This window comes from Rhamphochromis sp. 'chilingali' (genome assembly GCF_963969265.1).
Source record: "Rhamphochromis sp. 'chilingali' genome assembly, chromosome: 3".
In the NCBI taxonomy this organism is placed as follows: domain Eukaryota; kingdom Metazoa; phylum Chordata; class Actinopteri; order Cichliformes; family Cichlidae; genus Rhamphochromis; species Rhamphochromis sp. 'chilingali'.
In genome coordinates, this window is record NC_137931.1 from 4,549,497 (window position 1) to 4,563,802 (window position 14,306).

Here is a 14,306-nt window from a genome sequence, read left to right on the forward strand (position 1 = left end):
CAGGGCGTGAAGCAGGTGTGGAGGAGATCAAAACTCCAGACATCCAGAGGCCCCCAGAACACAAGAGACCAAGGAAGACCAACAGAGGGGCAGCTGCGCCACTGTCCCAGAAAGAGCTGAGGAGAGTCCCAGATGAGGGCTCACTCAGCAGCCGCGGAGCAGAAGCCAGGGGGAGTTGCAGTGACGCGCCCGTGAGCTCCGCCGGCAGCCAGCTGCGCCTGAGTGACCGAGCCCCAGGCCGAGAGGCCGGGGGCACCCCACCTCCGAAGTGGCCCGAGCGAGCCCCAGGCTCCAGGCCCCGATAAGCGGCCGCCAAGGAGTGAGCCGGTGTGTACCTGGACGCCCATCCCCGGACACAAAGAACCACCAACGCACCGATCTTAAGAATTTTAACATGTACCTGTGATGTCCTGTCAGCTTGGTGGGTCATGAGTGGATTATATGGTGAGAAAAAACAAAAAAAGGGGGAGAGAAGGCTGACACAGGGCCTGGTCCCGTTGTTTCTCCCCTCTCTGAATAACGCAGCCAAAATAACATCATTTTCCTGTTCATCTGTTTTTGTTTTTGTTTTGTTTTGTTTTTTCTCTTTATGCTTGATTACAGGCTGCTTTGTCGGCCCTGAAAGCCGAAGCTGACCCTGGACTCCTGCTCTCCCCCCTACCATCTTTGCTCTCTCCTCTACCATCTTTGATGTGACCCTGACCAAATGCTAAAGCAGCTGGACCCACAACAACAACTTGAAAATGTCAACAGTGCTGCAGGAAAACGATCTCATGCAGCGGAGACGGAGAGCGTTAAATCCAAGGCCCGTTTCACTACACGGGGAGATTTCCGTCAGCGTCTCTTCTTTCTGAGAAGACTGAGAAAGGCCCGGCTCCCACCACCAATTCTGACCACCTTCTATAGAGGAACTATCGAGAGCATCCTGAGCAGCTGTATCACTGTCTGGTTCGGGAACAGCACCATGCCGGACAGACAAGCTCTACAGAGGGTTGTGCAATCAGCTGAGCGCACCATCCGCTCTGAGCACCCTGACCTGCACTCAATCTACAGCAGGCGGTGCTGGACCAAGACCAGGAAGATCGTGAAGGACCTCAGCCATCCCAACAACAGACTGTTCTCTCTGTTGCTGTGTACGTGACAAATAAACATCTGGATTTGGAAAACGAGGCATTCGCAAAGCCAACAGCATTGTGCCTGATCGGACACACCCCTCTCACACACTCTTCACACTCTTGCCATATGGAAAAAGACAGCTTCAGCTGACAGAGCTGTGATGAGACGCCCATTAAGCCCAGATGAAAAGTGAGGCCGAGCAAAACAATGCTGACCTTAACCACTCTGCATTAAAACTGTGCAGGACAGTGACGGACCAACAATGATCGTCGGGCAGCAAAAAGGGCGTGCCAGAGACAGGAGGAGTAACTGAGGTCAGGAGGCACCTCAGAATGGACAAAACACCAGGAGAAAATAAGCTGAAGGCACAGGTGTCGGGGCTCGGCCAGGAGCTGACCTCTGAGAAGAGCCGAACAGCAGAGCCGCAAAAGGCCGTGGAGCAAAGCAAGGAAAACATCGATGGACTTCAATCTGAAGTGGACGGAAAAGATTCTGAGGTTTCTGCCCTCAGTAAGAGCTCAAGGCATCAGAGCAGAAACTGACCATGGCACAGGAGGAGCTGGCTGATAATCGAACCCATCAGGCTTGGAGTCCCAGACACAGGACTTGGAATCAGGCCGGAGCTTGCTGGAGCAGTAGGTCGCCAAACCTGACGAAGAAGCTCCAACAGCAGGAGCAAGCCCTGAAGGAGCTACAGAAGAAAAAGGGTCAAGTTAAGGAGGAGTGGAACAGGGAGAAGTTGCAGGACACTGGAGAAAAGCACTGCCTCAATTGGGGCCAGAACCAGTATGGACAGAACTTTGAGCAGCAGCACCAACGGATGCAAACAGACTGAAAAGGAGGAGGGCAGGACCCCAGGGCATGCTTCAGGCCGTGGTTTACCCAGAACACCAGAACAGGAAAGTGATGAACACAAACACCCACACAAACACACACATCTACATGCACTGACTCAGAATGAAGAGAAACACACATATGAACATATGCACTCGTTGATTGAGTGAGAAATGACACACACACGTGCAAAAAAAAAAAAATCGAAATGCTGATTCAACTCACTGAGGAGTGATCCACACACACACATTTACAAGCTTGTGCAATAAAGAGTGATACACACACGCTGTTGCAATGAAGAATGCTTTACTAACAAATGCTGCACACAAACATCCAAATATGGAGTCGGTTACAACAACAAGAAGCCATTGATTGTTTATTGGTTAAATGCATTTCATGCCACACAGAGGGCATCTGTGTAGATTTAGGGGACAAGGTCTAAAGTAGTTTGGTTGTGAAAACAATGTCTGTGCGTGATGTCTGTTTATGGCTCAAGGCCTCCACTGAATTGTTTACTGTGCTTCACACAGCCTGATAAGGAGCAGTGGTACAGAGTGAAAATGATGAATTAACGGTGTGAGTTTTATTTCGGAGAGAATATGAAAAGGTTGTGTTGATTTGACTCAGTTGTTTAAGTTTCTGCCAAAGCAAAACATTTGTGTGCAACCAGTGTCCACTATTGAATTAAGTCAATCCAACATGTATTTGTCAGTGCAAAAAGGAGTTACGGTACCTGTATGCCTACACAATATAGTGTGTGAAGTTTTGGTTGATTTTTGGGTTTTGTTTGACACTAGGTTGATTCTATCAGTGAGGTTTGGATTGTTCTCTTTCTCTAACATAGAGAAAGAGGGTTTGATCTTTGGACATGTTTGTAATGGGCCCCAGTATTTGTTATTATATGAGTGTTTTATTGGTTACGTTTGTTTTTGCTTTTGTTACAGTGCACTGAGATAAGAACATCAGAGAGGTGTGATCCACCGGTGGTGATATTTTGGTATCTTGTGAGTTCCTGATTTAACAAATCAGCTCTTTAATCCAGGCCTGAGAGATTGAACTTTAAAGCGCTATAAAATATTCTTACTGAAAACAGTCGCAAAGTATTTTTCTCCATGATTATAATGGGCTTGGGAGAAATTCACTTATATGGGACATTGATCACATGAGAAGTCCTGAGCCTAAAAGGATTGCAGCGAGTCGATCCAGTCCAAAAAAGAAAAAAAAACAAACAAGGAACTGTTTCCTTTAAAATGATGACGTCATCTTGCTGGTGATGGAGGCTCGAATAGGTTGCGCGTGAGACTCCATTATCAGCAATATCTGGTATGAATGTGTGTGGATGTATGCATGTGACTGGACTGTGACGGACTGACGACTAAAAGTTTTAACTGACTTGATATTGAGACAAAAACGGTACCGACTTTAGGATTATTGAATGTCCACAGACAATTCACCCAGCCTGTAAAAGAAGGGTGGATGTTTTGTTTTTGCAAGAACAGAAGGATGACAGAGACTAAAGAGCTGTAGCTTCACAGGAGTGTGAACTGCAGGCTTAACCCTTTGGTTGCTAATTTTGAGTTACTGATGTTTGCATTAAGAAAATTGTGTTTTAGTAGCTGTGTTTCGATTAATGTATCATATTATATGGTGGGGAATGTTAAATGCTAAAGTGAAGAAAAGGTTTGATTCCACTCATGACTGAACATGTTATTATTAACCATAGTGGGTCACTGTAAAGAGTCAATTAATTTTTATAGAGGTAAAAAAGAAAAAAAAAAACCCTCCACCGAGGTCTATGAATAACAGGGGAATGATAGACAGCCACACTCAAAATGGAGATATGTAATGATAAACACTGGTCCCCGTCTTTTGGGCGCTTTCTTGAAGTAGTCAACAATTTAAAAGTAAGATAAAATAACAGGGGCATGTGCTGAGGGGTGGTGCTGCACAAGAACAAGAGTAAAATAAAGAGAATATTGTTTTCAGTTTTGAGAAGTGCAAATTAAAATGTACCATTACACTAAGAGGATCAATATGAAGCTTGATATTTGTTCATTTTGAATGAAGTACATGACTGGTGACTGTTCTGTCCTGAGCTTTTGTTTTTACAGCACCCGCTTGATCACACCAACAGTTTCTCGCCACCGAAGAGGGGTACTTGCAAAAAATAGAGAATGGGGAGGAATATCATCAAAACTGGAAAAGGTAATCCCCAAAGGGGGTGATAACGCCATAACTTTCACTTATGGTCAAATTCTCAAAATTTGACCCCGAACTTGAAAAATTCTTCAAACATTTAGAGACAGAGTGGAGGTTTAGATCAACACATGTCACAAACCACATAAGGCTGGAGCATTTGAATCAAAAAGGTGAATTGATACGCAGCAAAATGTTGATCATATTGATTATGTTTATTCCAGGGTGCAGAGAAGATTATTATTATTAAAGACAACAAATGAAATAACGAAAACTAGAAGTGGAAAAATTTGCGTTAACGGTAATAAAATCAAAACAAAAAGGAAAACTAACTAAAACTGTACTGAATGTTCACAAAACTAACTAAAATTAACTAGATTTATAGCAAAATGTGTTTAGTTGCATTGATGTGTGCGTGCCCTGCAATAGTAAAGTCAAGGCAGTACGTTAGTCGAGTCGTCTGTGTTGCTGCTCCGTCCACGCGCAGAATCATGTCAGGAAAAGTCGGGAGAAAGCGCCAGAGTCCAATTTAGGATTACTTTGAATATGACTGTTTTTTAGATATAGCAAGAGTCTTGTAGTGGAGAGAGACACAATGTCCTCCTGAGACCCAGGGAAAGAAAAAAGGGAAAAGTATTTTCATTTTTTTCTTTTTCTTTTTTCTTTTTAAGATAAATCAAGTGCTGGGACGGTAAAATAAACACATTACAAAAACAAAATTGTTTTTAACTAATTTTATTTAAATTTTACAACATGTGCACTACAGTGCACAAGGGGAGTTCATTGATCACGAATGTGAAACTAACAACATTCAAGAGCTATTTAAGAAGATTACATGTTCCACTGAAATTTTTGTAAGCAGGATATTAAAACTTATTTATATAACAATATCATAAAAATGTAGATCAGGGATCAACTTAGAAGTCACTGACACTTCACTAGCTGTAAGCCATTGGTTCAGGAATAAGTGATTGCACTGGGCTTTCTATTTCACAAAAGTCAATTCATTTATGATATCTGAGGAAGTACTGTGATTTTTATTTTTATTTGGAGACACAAAGGAACATTTGGCACTTCCCACATCTCACATATGTTTTACTGTTGCACCCATTCTACAACTGAAATGCCTTGGACTGTTAACCATTTCAGGCAAGTGGAGTGAACCATATTTTGTCATGTTCTCCGTGAAACTAAATGAGCCTAATTCTTAAAGACCCCTCAAATCATTTACTAGATGTTTATTCTTTGAAAATTAATAAAAATCTGAGTTTAACAAAACATTTTAAATGTAAATATCAAGCTTACCTTTCTTTCTTCCATAAAATGTGCTTGTGGGCACGTCAGCCATTTTGAAAAGGTGGGAAAAACAATTGGCAAGGCCACACCCCCACACATGTGATATAATTTTAAAGGTACTGTTGTCCTCGCTAAGAAACATCAGGACTTAGAGGAGTGGCAAGTAGAGTATGAGAGCTACAAGCAAAAACTAAATGTGTACTACAGTGCGCAAAAATGAATTACTGGGCCATCAGGGGGTTATGAGGGACATTTATGACACGAAAAATCCCACAAACCTTAAAGTGCACTTGAAAAGCTCACACAAGAAGGTTAACCTAGCTTACCTTGAAGAGCTCCCCCACTCAACCCGCATCCCCCGAAAACAGCTAACCCCAGATAAGGCAGCGTGATGTATCCCGAGATAACAGGACTGGGACATCTAAATAAATGTGTGAAACAATCGCCTTCAAAAAGGTTATCAATTCACTTCAACCAAAATTAGGACCACTCGGTGCGGCAAGAGTTAATAGTTATTAGTCTCAACACCCAAGGATAACCAGAAGAGCATGATTGATATGATGGAACTGAGATTTTGTTACACTTAATTTTTGCAAAACACAACTAAAACTAAACTGAAACTAAGGATTTTCAGGAAAATAAAAACTAGACTAAACTAGCAAAGAATTGGTAAAAACTGATTCCAACTGGTAAAAAAAAATTGAAAATCTGGAGGCAAAACTAGAAAAAACATAGAAACTAATGAAAATTGCAAAATAGTTAAAACCCTGGGGCGGAGATTGGCAGATCTGACCAGGAAATGTTATAAGATGGATTGTCAGGACAGTCAGCGTTAAAGCCACTTTCAGTCCATACTAGGATGGCATTGGACATCTTCGGGGCGGAAGAGAGTTGGTGTGACCAAGGTGTGGTTTGGCTTGTTTTATGTATATTTGAGATCATATGGCTCTGGATGGACCAGTTACCAGGGCATGGAAGGAGGACAGACTCATTGACTGAGGAGAAGGAATTTCCTGGGATTGGAGATCCTCTGGGTGAGTGGTTGATTAAAAGCATGCATAAAATAGAAGTTATCTGTTGTTATTGATTGGTAATAGATTGATAATTGGCCACATTTACAGCTGTATTGACTTGTTGTGGACGTAGTCGACTTCAGGTTTAAGCACTCTAATTAACAGGTTGAAAATAGTGACATTAAAGGAAGAATATGCAGCGCCACCCTGTCAGACGCCAGTGATGGTGGAGCTCACTGATGAATCAGGTGAGCTGGATTCATGGCTGATTCAAAACTAAGATCCCCCTGCTGTGGTCAGGAAGGGGAGAACAGGGGGAAATAACATTTAAAAGAGGCATTTATAAACGTTTATGGGTCAAGCGAAACGGGATAAAAGGGGGTGTTTTACTGTTATTTTAATATCAGCATTATTATTGTATGAGAATCATGCAACAAGCATTGCATCGATGATCATATATTGAAGCTTTTGACCTTATACTAACATCTGTGTTCCTGTGATGGTTATAACCTCTGATGAATCTTCTATTTACAGGTGTTAGGATAATGATATAATTTTTCATTGCAGGTGTAACCATGATCATTTTTATACATATTGCAACTTGTTGCTCATTGTGGAGTTGTGCTCAAGTTAATAAGGGTTAAAAGCTACAGTCAGCGCGAATGTCTGACTCATCTATTGAGGGAAAAGGCTTCGAGCACAGAAGGCCGCACGCGCTTACAAAACACTGATATCATGTTATTCTTTGTGATCTTTTCTTCAATTATGTCTTTAAGTTTAGTTTAAATAGTGGCAGTTAATTAAACGACATTTATTAAAATATTAAATACCTGAGTCAGAACATTACACGCAGATCACCTTAACGATCTGGGAAACCTTGTAGCTGCCTAACCTTTTCTTTTAATGTTCTAGCTCCGTTGATTTGACACATGGGGATGTGTCAAAAAAAAAAGGGGGGGGGGGGGGGGAAGTTGAGCTTTAACATCAAACAAGGATTATTTGAACATTTTATAACTTCATTTGTGTCTTTAATACCTTAGGAATGGTAAAACTTAAGCTAATAGCGGCCCGAGAAGTTTCCGGTCTTTTGTAGAGAATCAGTAAGAAGCATAAATCATTATTTCCATGTGTAAGCATCAATCATTGAAATGAACTGAATAGCGTTTAGAAGATTTGTTAATTTCTTTGTCTTTTGTTAAAAAGAGGGGTTTCAATAATGTTCAGACACACCTTGCAAATGTGCTTATAACGAGTTGGCACTTGGTCTTTTGAAGGTCATAAGCTTCGTTCGGCGTGATGGTCCGGACTGATATATTGCAGGTATTGACTTTGAGTGCAGAGGGCTAAATGCAAACACGCTTACACACACATAGGATATGATTAGAATAAGTCCCTGGAACATTCTGAATGTTTTTAAACCAATTCTGAATCACTAGAAGGTCAGTAGATAACAACATTAGATTATTAGGGTTAGGAAGAGAGGTGTTTTGGTTTTCTGTCTCTTACAGAGAAAGGAACAGACACCAGACGAGGTCACAGATATACGAGGATCCTCCGCAGCAGAGACAGACACAGTGACTGCCAAGACACCAACTGGGTCCAAGGGTCATGGCGTTTGGGCTCCAGCTAGTCACCACAAAAGGATGGATCCCATAAACACAGCAATAACCATGAAGGGGTTGGCGGAAATCCGGGAACACCAGACCAACGAAGTTCGAGAGGCTCTTGGGCAAAAAGGGGGACACCTTCCTGTTCCTTTTTCTGGAGGATACACAGATCGTTGTTTGAAATCGGGGCAGAATAATCCCCTGATCTGTGCCACGACTGAAGGGTTGTCTAACCCCTGAGGTTGAAGAATGAAAAGCAGAGGATCACCCAACTGGACGACACTGGTAGCTGCAGCAATAACATAAAAGGCTAAAAGCTCCTTGGACAGAGGTTCTAGTCTGAGTACGTCTGGAGGGTATAAGGTAGCACCAAATAAAGCTGTGGGAGACCTGGGGAGTGTCATCTGTACCTGCTATTGTTGGAATAATAGTTTGTCTTGCATCTGAACTGCGCAAACATAGAGGTCATCCCACATATGGTTCGCCCCTCAGGGGGACAAAGGACCTCAGGAGTGAGAAGAGATGAACCCAGCCACACTGGATTATGGGGTGTTGGTGAGCTCATTATTCTAATGACCTCATCAGGGGGAATTATTAGATTATAATATTATTTTATGCCATGTTAGACCCCTAATTAAAGATGGTGAATTATTATGTAGTTTTAGTTGGCATTATTCTCCTGAATTAGAAGAAGCTGATAACTATTGCATTAGTTAAACTGATTTGCATTACATTAAACTGCTGACTTGTTGTGAATGAATGATATTGTTTTATGATGCATTATACTGCTGAGTTATAAGAAATACTGTTCGCAGAAAGTTATTGTCTTATTTGTCTGATTAGAAGAGAACAGAATATACTGGAGTTGTCTGCCCCATCTCAGCAGGAGCAGATAGACGGGGAGCCAAGGTCGTAGCTTAGGCGCTGTGTGAGAGAAAGCATGTGAATGTTTAGGCTTTTTATGATAAGGTGGAGGCACCAGAGGCTATAAGAGTTTGAGCAATGCTCCACCATTTTGAGATCTGAGGCTGTCTGCATCAGTGCCCATCTCCCACGCGTGTGTTCATTAAAATCATCATTTGACTCAACCCGACCGGACCAGTGTTGTTATTGTGGTTTTTCCTCTTGTCTCCATCCCCAATATTTTGAACCATAACACACGCTATTTTAGTTTAAAATGCTTATAATGTTATGATAAATGGTAGTTTTGTTGTTACTTTTACAATATTATCCATCCTTCAGTTTCAGCGAACATGACAGTTAGCAGTGTAATAATTCCTCTGTGATAAAGAAAAATTAGCCTGTTTTCTTTTTGTGTGGGAGCTCGCACAGTGTTTCAACTTTACAGCCTTTTAATATGAAAGTCCTGTCAGTACACTTCCTTTTTACATCATTTCACACTTGCCCCGTGAAGGGCAACAGTCTGACGTCTGCTTAGCCAGGAAAGCTTCAGCTTGTTTCTTTCCGCACATCTTCCTCTTCACTGTCGGTGGCTCACAGACATGTTAACAAGCATGGACGTATCAAAACTTTGCTTGATTTTGCTGTTACCACTAGCTGTGTCCCATGATGCTGAAGGTAATACAAGGAAACTATTTTCATTATGCATTATTAATATTTTTAAATTTATAACCTCCTTGCTTTTAGTTTAAACTAAACACATTATTATGGGATTAAAAAGATGGTTTAACATTCACAAAATATAGAAACTAAAGTCCTCTCTGACACAGGCTGAATCTTGTATTTACCGTATTTTGCTGTCCCTGTTTACAGAGACTGTTGTGAAGACAGTCAGGAGAGAACACGATGTCACTCGGATTTGCAACAAGGAAAGTCAGACTACTATTGTTTTGATTATCTGTAAGATCAAAAGACAGAGGGACACAGGAGGAGAGTGTCATCTGCTGTATCGACACGGAGAGAACGTTACTCAGGAATGTGACCCCAGGTTCTCAATAACAAAAGAAAATCAGACTGCCTTTCTGGAGCTGACCAGTTTAACACCAGCTGATAGTGGGAACTTCACCTGTGAGTGTACAAACACTGAAGGGACATATATTGTCCATATCAGTGTCACTGTGGAAGGTAAATGCATTTTGGTTTCTTTATCTGACACAGTTATTCAGCACTGTGTTAGCATTGTATTGACCTGCTTATGTGTTTTTTATTCTTGTAATTTGTTCATTTCTTTTCTTCTTATTTTCACTGACAGCAGTTTAAATACTCTCACTGACTCATTTATCAGGTACATCTTTGAACCGAGTTGGACCACCTTCAGCCATCAAACATGTCTTCATTTTTTGTGGCACAACAAGGCGCTAAAAACATTCCTCAAAGATTCTCAAGACATATTGAAATTACATCATCACACAGTTGCTGCAGATTCGTCAGCTGCTCTTACTTGAAGCAAACTTTCTGTTCCACCACATCCCAAAGGTGCTCTGCTGGATTGAGATCTGGTGACTGCGCAGGCCGTACATGATTTGAGCGCCGTGACATGGTGTGGTATCCTGCTGGAAGCAGCCATCAGACGATGGGTATTTTTTGGGCATAAAGACATGAATGTGGTCAGCAACAACCTTCAGGCAGGCTGTGGTGTTTAAATGATGCTCAGTGGTCACTACAGGGTCCAAAGTTTGCAAAGAAAATCCCCCACAGAGCATTACACCACCAGCAGTCTGAACTGTTAGAAATCAACTCATCGGGCAAGGCATCGTTTTTTTAGTCTTCTGTTGTCCAGACTTGCAAACTGTAGCCTCAGCTTGCTGTTGTTAGAGGACAGCAGTGATATCCAGTGTGGTCCGCTCTGCCTCAAGGTTTGATGTGTAAACAGCATTTTTACCCAGAGAATCACAGCTCACTGGATATTTTCTATTTTTCAGACCATTGTCTGTGAACAGAGATGATTGTGTGTGAAAATCCCAGCAGATCAGCAGTTTGTGAAGCACTGGGACCAGTAACATGTGCCATGTTGCTCTGTTTGAGCATTGATCTGCTGACATTTTATTATTTTATTAACCTTTATTTAACCAGGAAGATGAAGCTGACATGTGATTGACAATTGAAATGAACACTGAAATATTTGTGTTACACCCTGAACAAGTATACCTCATAAAGTGGCCAGTGAATGTATATAAGCAGTTGGACCAATTTCAGTTCATAGTAATATTCAGAAAAGATGCAAAAGAAGAAGAAGAAGACAAAAGAAAAGAGCACAGTGACAATATTTAAAGCTCTGTGGTTATAAAACTGGGGTTTCATTACTTCACTCAGAGTTTCAGTAGACGTAAACTGTGTTTGATTTGTGTTTTGATTTCCAGGAAATGAAAGTAAATGATTTTACTGACAAATGCATCTTTTCAATGATTTAGACACAAACGAGGCCCACACTTCAGCAGACAAATCTTTTTCCGTTTATCTGCCCGGTGTTGTGATCATCTTTATAACTGGAGTTATCGTGGGATTTATCTACTGGAGGAAAAGTAATGGGTGAGACTATTTTTGCTGCAGTAATTCAAAGATGATATAGATGTAGAGAAAGTAAAAGGAAACATCACATTTCAATAAGTGAGAATTCGCTGTATGTTAAACATCATGTCTAGAATGAACACTTTTTATCCTTCCAAAAATAATTATCATTATTAAGAGAGAAGATAATATAAATGTAGATGTTCTTACTTGATTTTTCTCTGTTTGAATGTGAATAGTGTTACACTAATGCTGACATCCTCTCTTATCAGCGTGGCTGCTTAAGGTCAGGAACATCTGGAGTGTCTGTACCTGAAAATCCCAACGGTTTGGTGAGCAATTTATTGCTACGATCTACAGCAGCTAGTTAAAAGTTTGCCAGTAAACATAAAACATGTACATTTATGTTTTAGGATGTTACTTATATAGATAATTACAGATTAGTGTTATAATACTATTAGTGCCAACTTCAGTGTCCTTTATTTTGTGAAGAAGCTCTTACAGAAATGAGCAGAAACATTAAATAATCCAGGCAACAGATGGAGAGATTTAAAGATCAATAGAGTGTGTGGGTAGACCGGGTTGAACTTGATTAATACCTAAAATATTTCACTTTTCTAAAGGATGACGATGAGCCAGATCAGCCCTATACAAACCTTCAGCAGCCATCGAGTGATTCCTACCAGACTATCATCTCAGTGAACCATCAACACGACAACAAGACACGCTCAGCAAGAAGCGCAGGAACTGTGGGAGTGGATAATAAAGCTCTATGAAACATTTTAAAGTATATAAAACTTTAGGTGACATACTAATATAATAATATTCATATATTATAATAAACGTCCATCTTTTCACACTGGATATTTGTTTCCCAGTAAGGGAGACCATTCAGTCATAATACTCCAACTCAGGCTCTCAGATTTAATACAATACAAACACAATAAACTGTGGCAAACATGACTCTTTGTATCAGACTAGTTTTGTTTTTGAACAAACATCTCATCATAATTTGAACACAATGTCCATCCAGATAAACAGAGAGATCAGTCTGGCTTAAACAATGTTGGTGGTTTACCTTCTACTGTCCTTCCACTTTTATGCACTTCTATTTTAGACATAGTAAAAGTTTCAGTGTAGACACAAGAGGTGAAATAAGGAGGGTGCAAGTCTTCCTGCTTTCACTATAGTCTACCTCACACTGTCAGCCACAGTTACTTCCTCACCAGCATGACTGCACGGAAACTCTGCTTTCTCCTGCTTCTGCTTGTGGTTTTTAGCAGTGAAGGTAAATATATATAATTAAAAAAGAAAAGCTGTAAAGCCAGGTGTTTAAGAAGAAAGCTTTAGTTAGGTTAGTGAAATAATATATGTGATTGATTTTCCCACAACAACAAATATATAGAAACTATAATCCCGATTTTGTTTCATTTTAACTGGAACAATTTATAGAGACTCTTGTGAAGACAATTGGAAAGAAACCCGATTCCACTCAAATATGCAGCAAAACAACTCTGAATATTACTGTGATGATACTGTGTGAGATCAGCACAGAGAGGAGCCGAGGAGAACAGCGTCGTCTGCTCTATCGTTACGACCGAGGCTTTATTCATGGCTGTGACTCCAGGTTCACACTGATCAAAGAAAATGAGACTGTGTTTCTCCACCTGCTCAACTTAACATCTGAAGACAGTGGGAACTACACCTGTGAGTGTGGATTTCGTGGTGGATTGTATGTTCTCCATCTCAGTGTGACTGTGAGAGGTAAAAACATTTTCTATTTATACCCACACCGCAGATTCAAGGTGGATGTTTGGAACTGCGTTAACACTTTCTTTTCTGTCATACATGGTTTGAGGTCGTCATTCCCGCCTGCAGCGGATTAATGAAAGGTTTCAGTCAGGAGATGAACATCTGGAATGTTTTTAAGCTCTTCTTCTGGCTAATTTGTTTAAAATTTCATTATAAAACTGCTCCAATCACAACTTTGGTGTTATTTCATCAGTGAAGTGTTTGAATGATGCATTTGTAACTCTAATGTAATGAAAAGATAAACATGTTTTCCACTTTAATATAACAGGTTAATGCAAATTTCGTGACTTTTCATGTTTTCAAAATGAAGTTTTTTTGTGTGTGTGGCAACATTCAACAGACGATGGAGATTCTTCTGGCATGAAGTTCATGGCTACAGTTCCCATCATTTCTGCTGCTGCTTCACTCATCAGTGTGGCTGTGATAACCTGTGGTTACAGCCTGAGGAGAAATCCTCGCAGGTGAAAACTTTTACTGACGCACTTAAACTCATGAAATGACCCTTTGAAATCACTTGAGCACATTACTGCATACAGCAGCCACTGTGGTGTTCAAAGTATCTCATAGGTTCTTTTAAAACACCACACATTAGTTGTAGACATAGCTGGTCTTGTTTTTGAGGTATTTTTCACCCCATGACCTCTGATGTTTTTATCCTAACAGAGAAAACAGATCAGGTCTAACTAACTTAACAGGATCTGAAACTCGCCAGATGTTTGTGAGTTTTCCATAGTTCTGTTTTACACTTAATTGTGCCGAGGCTGCAGTGCATTATGTCTGTGTTTTAAGCTGCACTTTAATTAAATGTAAATGACAGTGTAAATTGTTGTTTAGGACAAAGAGGACCGCTACATGAGCCTTCATCAGCAAAACATCGATGTCTACCAAACTATCTCCTCCGGTCGCCTTCATCATGATGCTGAGGCCGCTGCATGTCACAGTCATGTACAATAATAATCAGAGA

At 40.7% G+C, this 14,306-nt stretch overlaps 1 protein-coding gene and 1 long non-coding RNA gene across 4 annotated transcripts in view; one reads left to right on the top strand and one right to left on the bottom strand.

Annotated features, from left to right (window-relative positions):
* The window catches only part of LOC308394300 (NACHT, LRR and PYD domains-containing protein 12-like), a 168,294-nt gene that overhangs the window by 85,316 nt on the left and 68,672 nt on the right, over positions 1-14,306 (bottom strand). The window lies entirely within an intron of this gene.
* Positions 9,351-13,524, top strand: LOC308394323. Of its 2 annotated transcripts, XR_013971190.1 has the most exons (4): positions 9,351-10,147; positions 11,434-11,551; positions 11,817-11,862; positions 12,154-13,524. It is a non-coding gene; the product is annotated as an uncharacterized lncRNA (long non-coding RNA). The 2 variants fall into 2 exon arrangements; XR_013971191.1 differs by lacking the exon at positions 9,351-10,147 and having other exon boundaries at positions 11,144-11,551.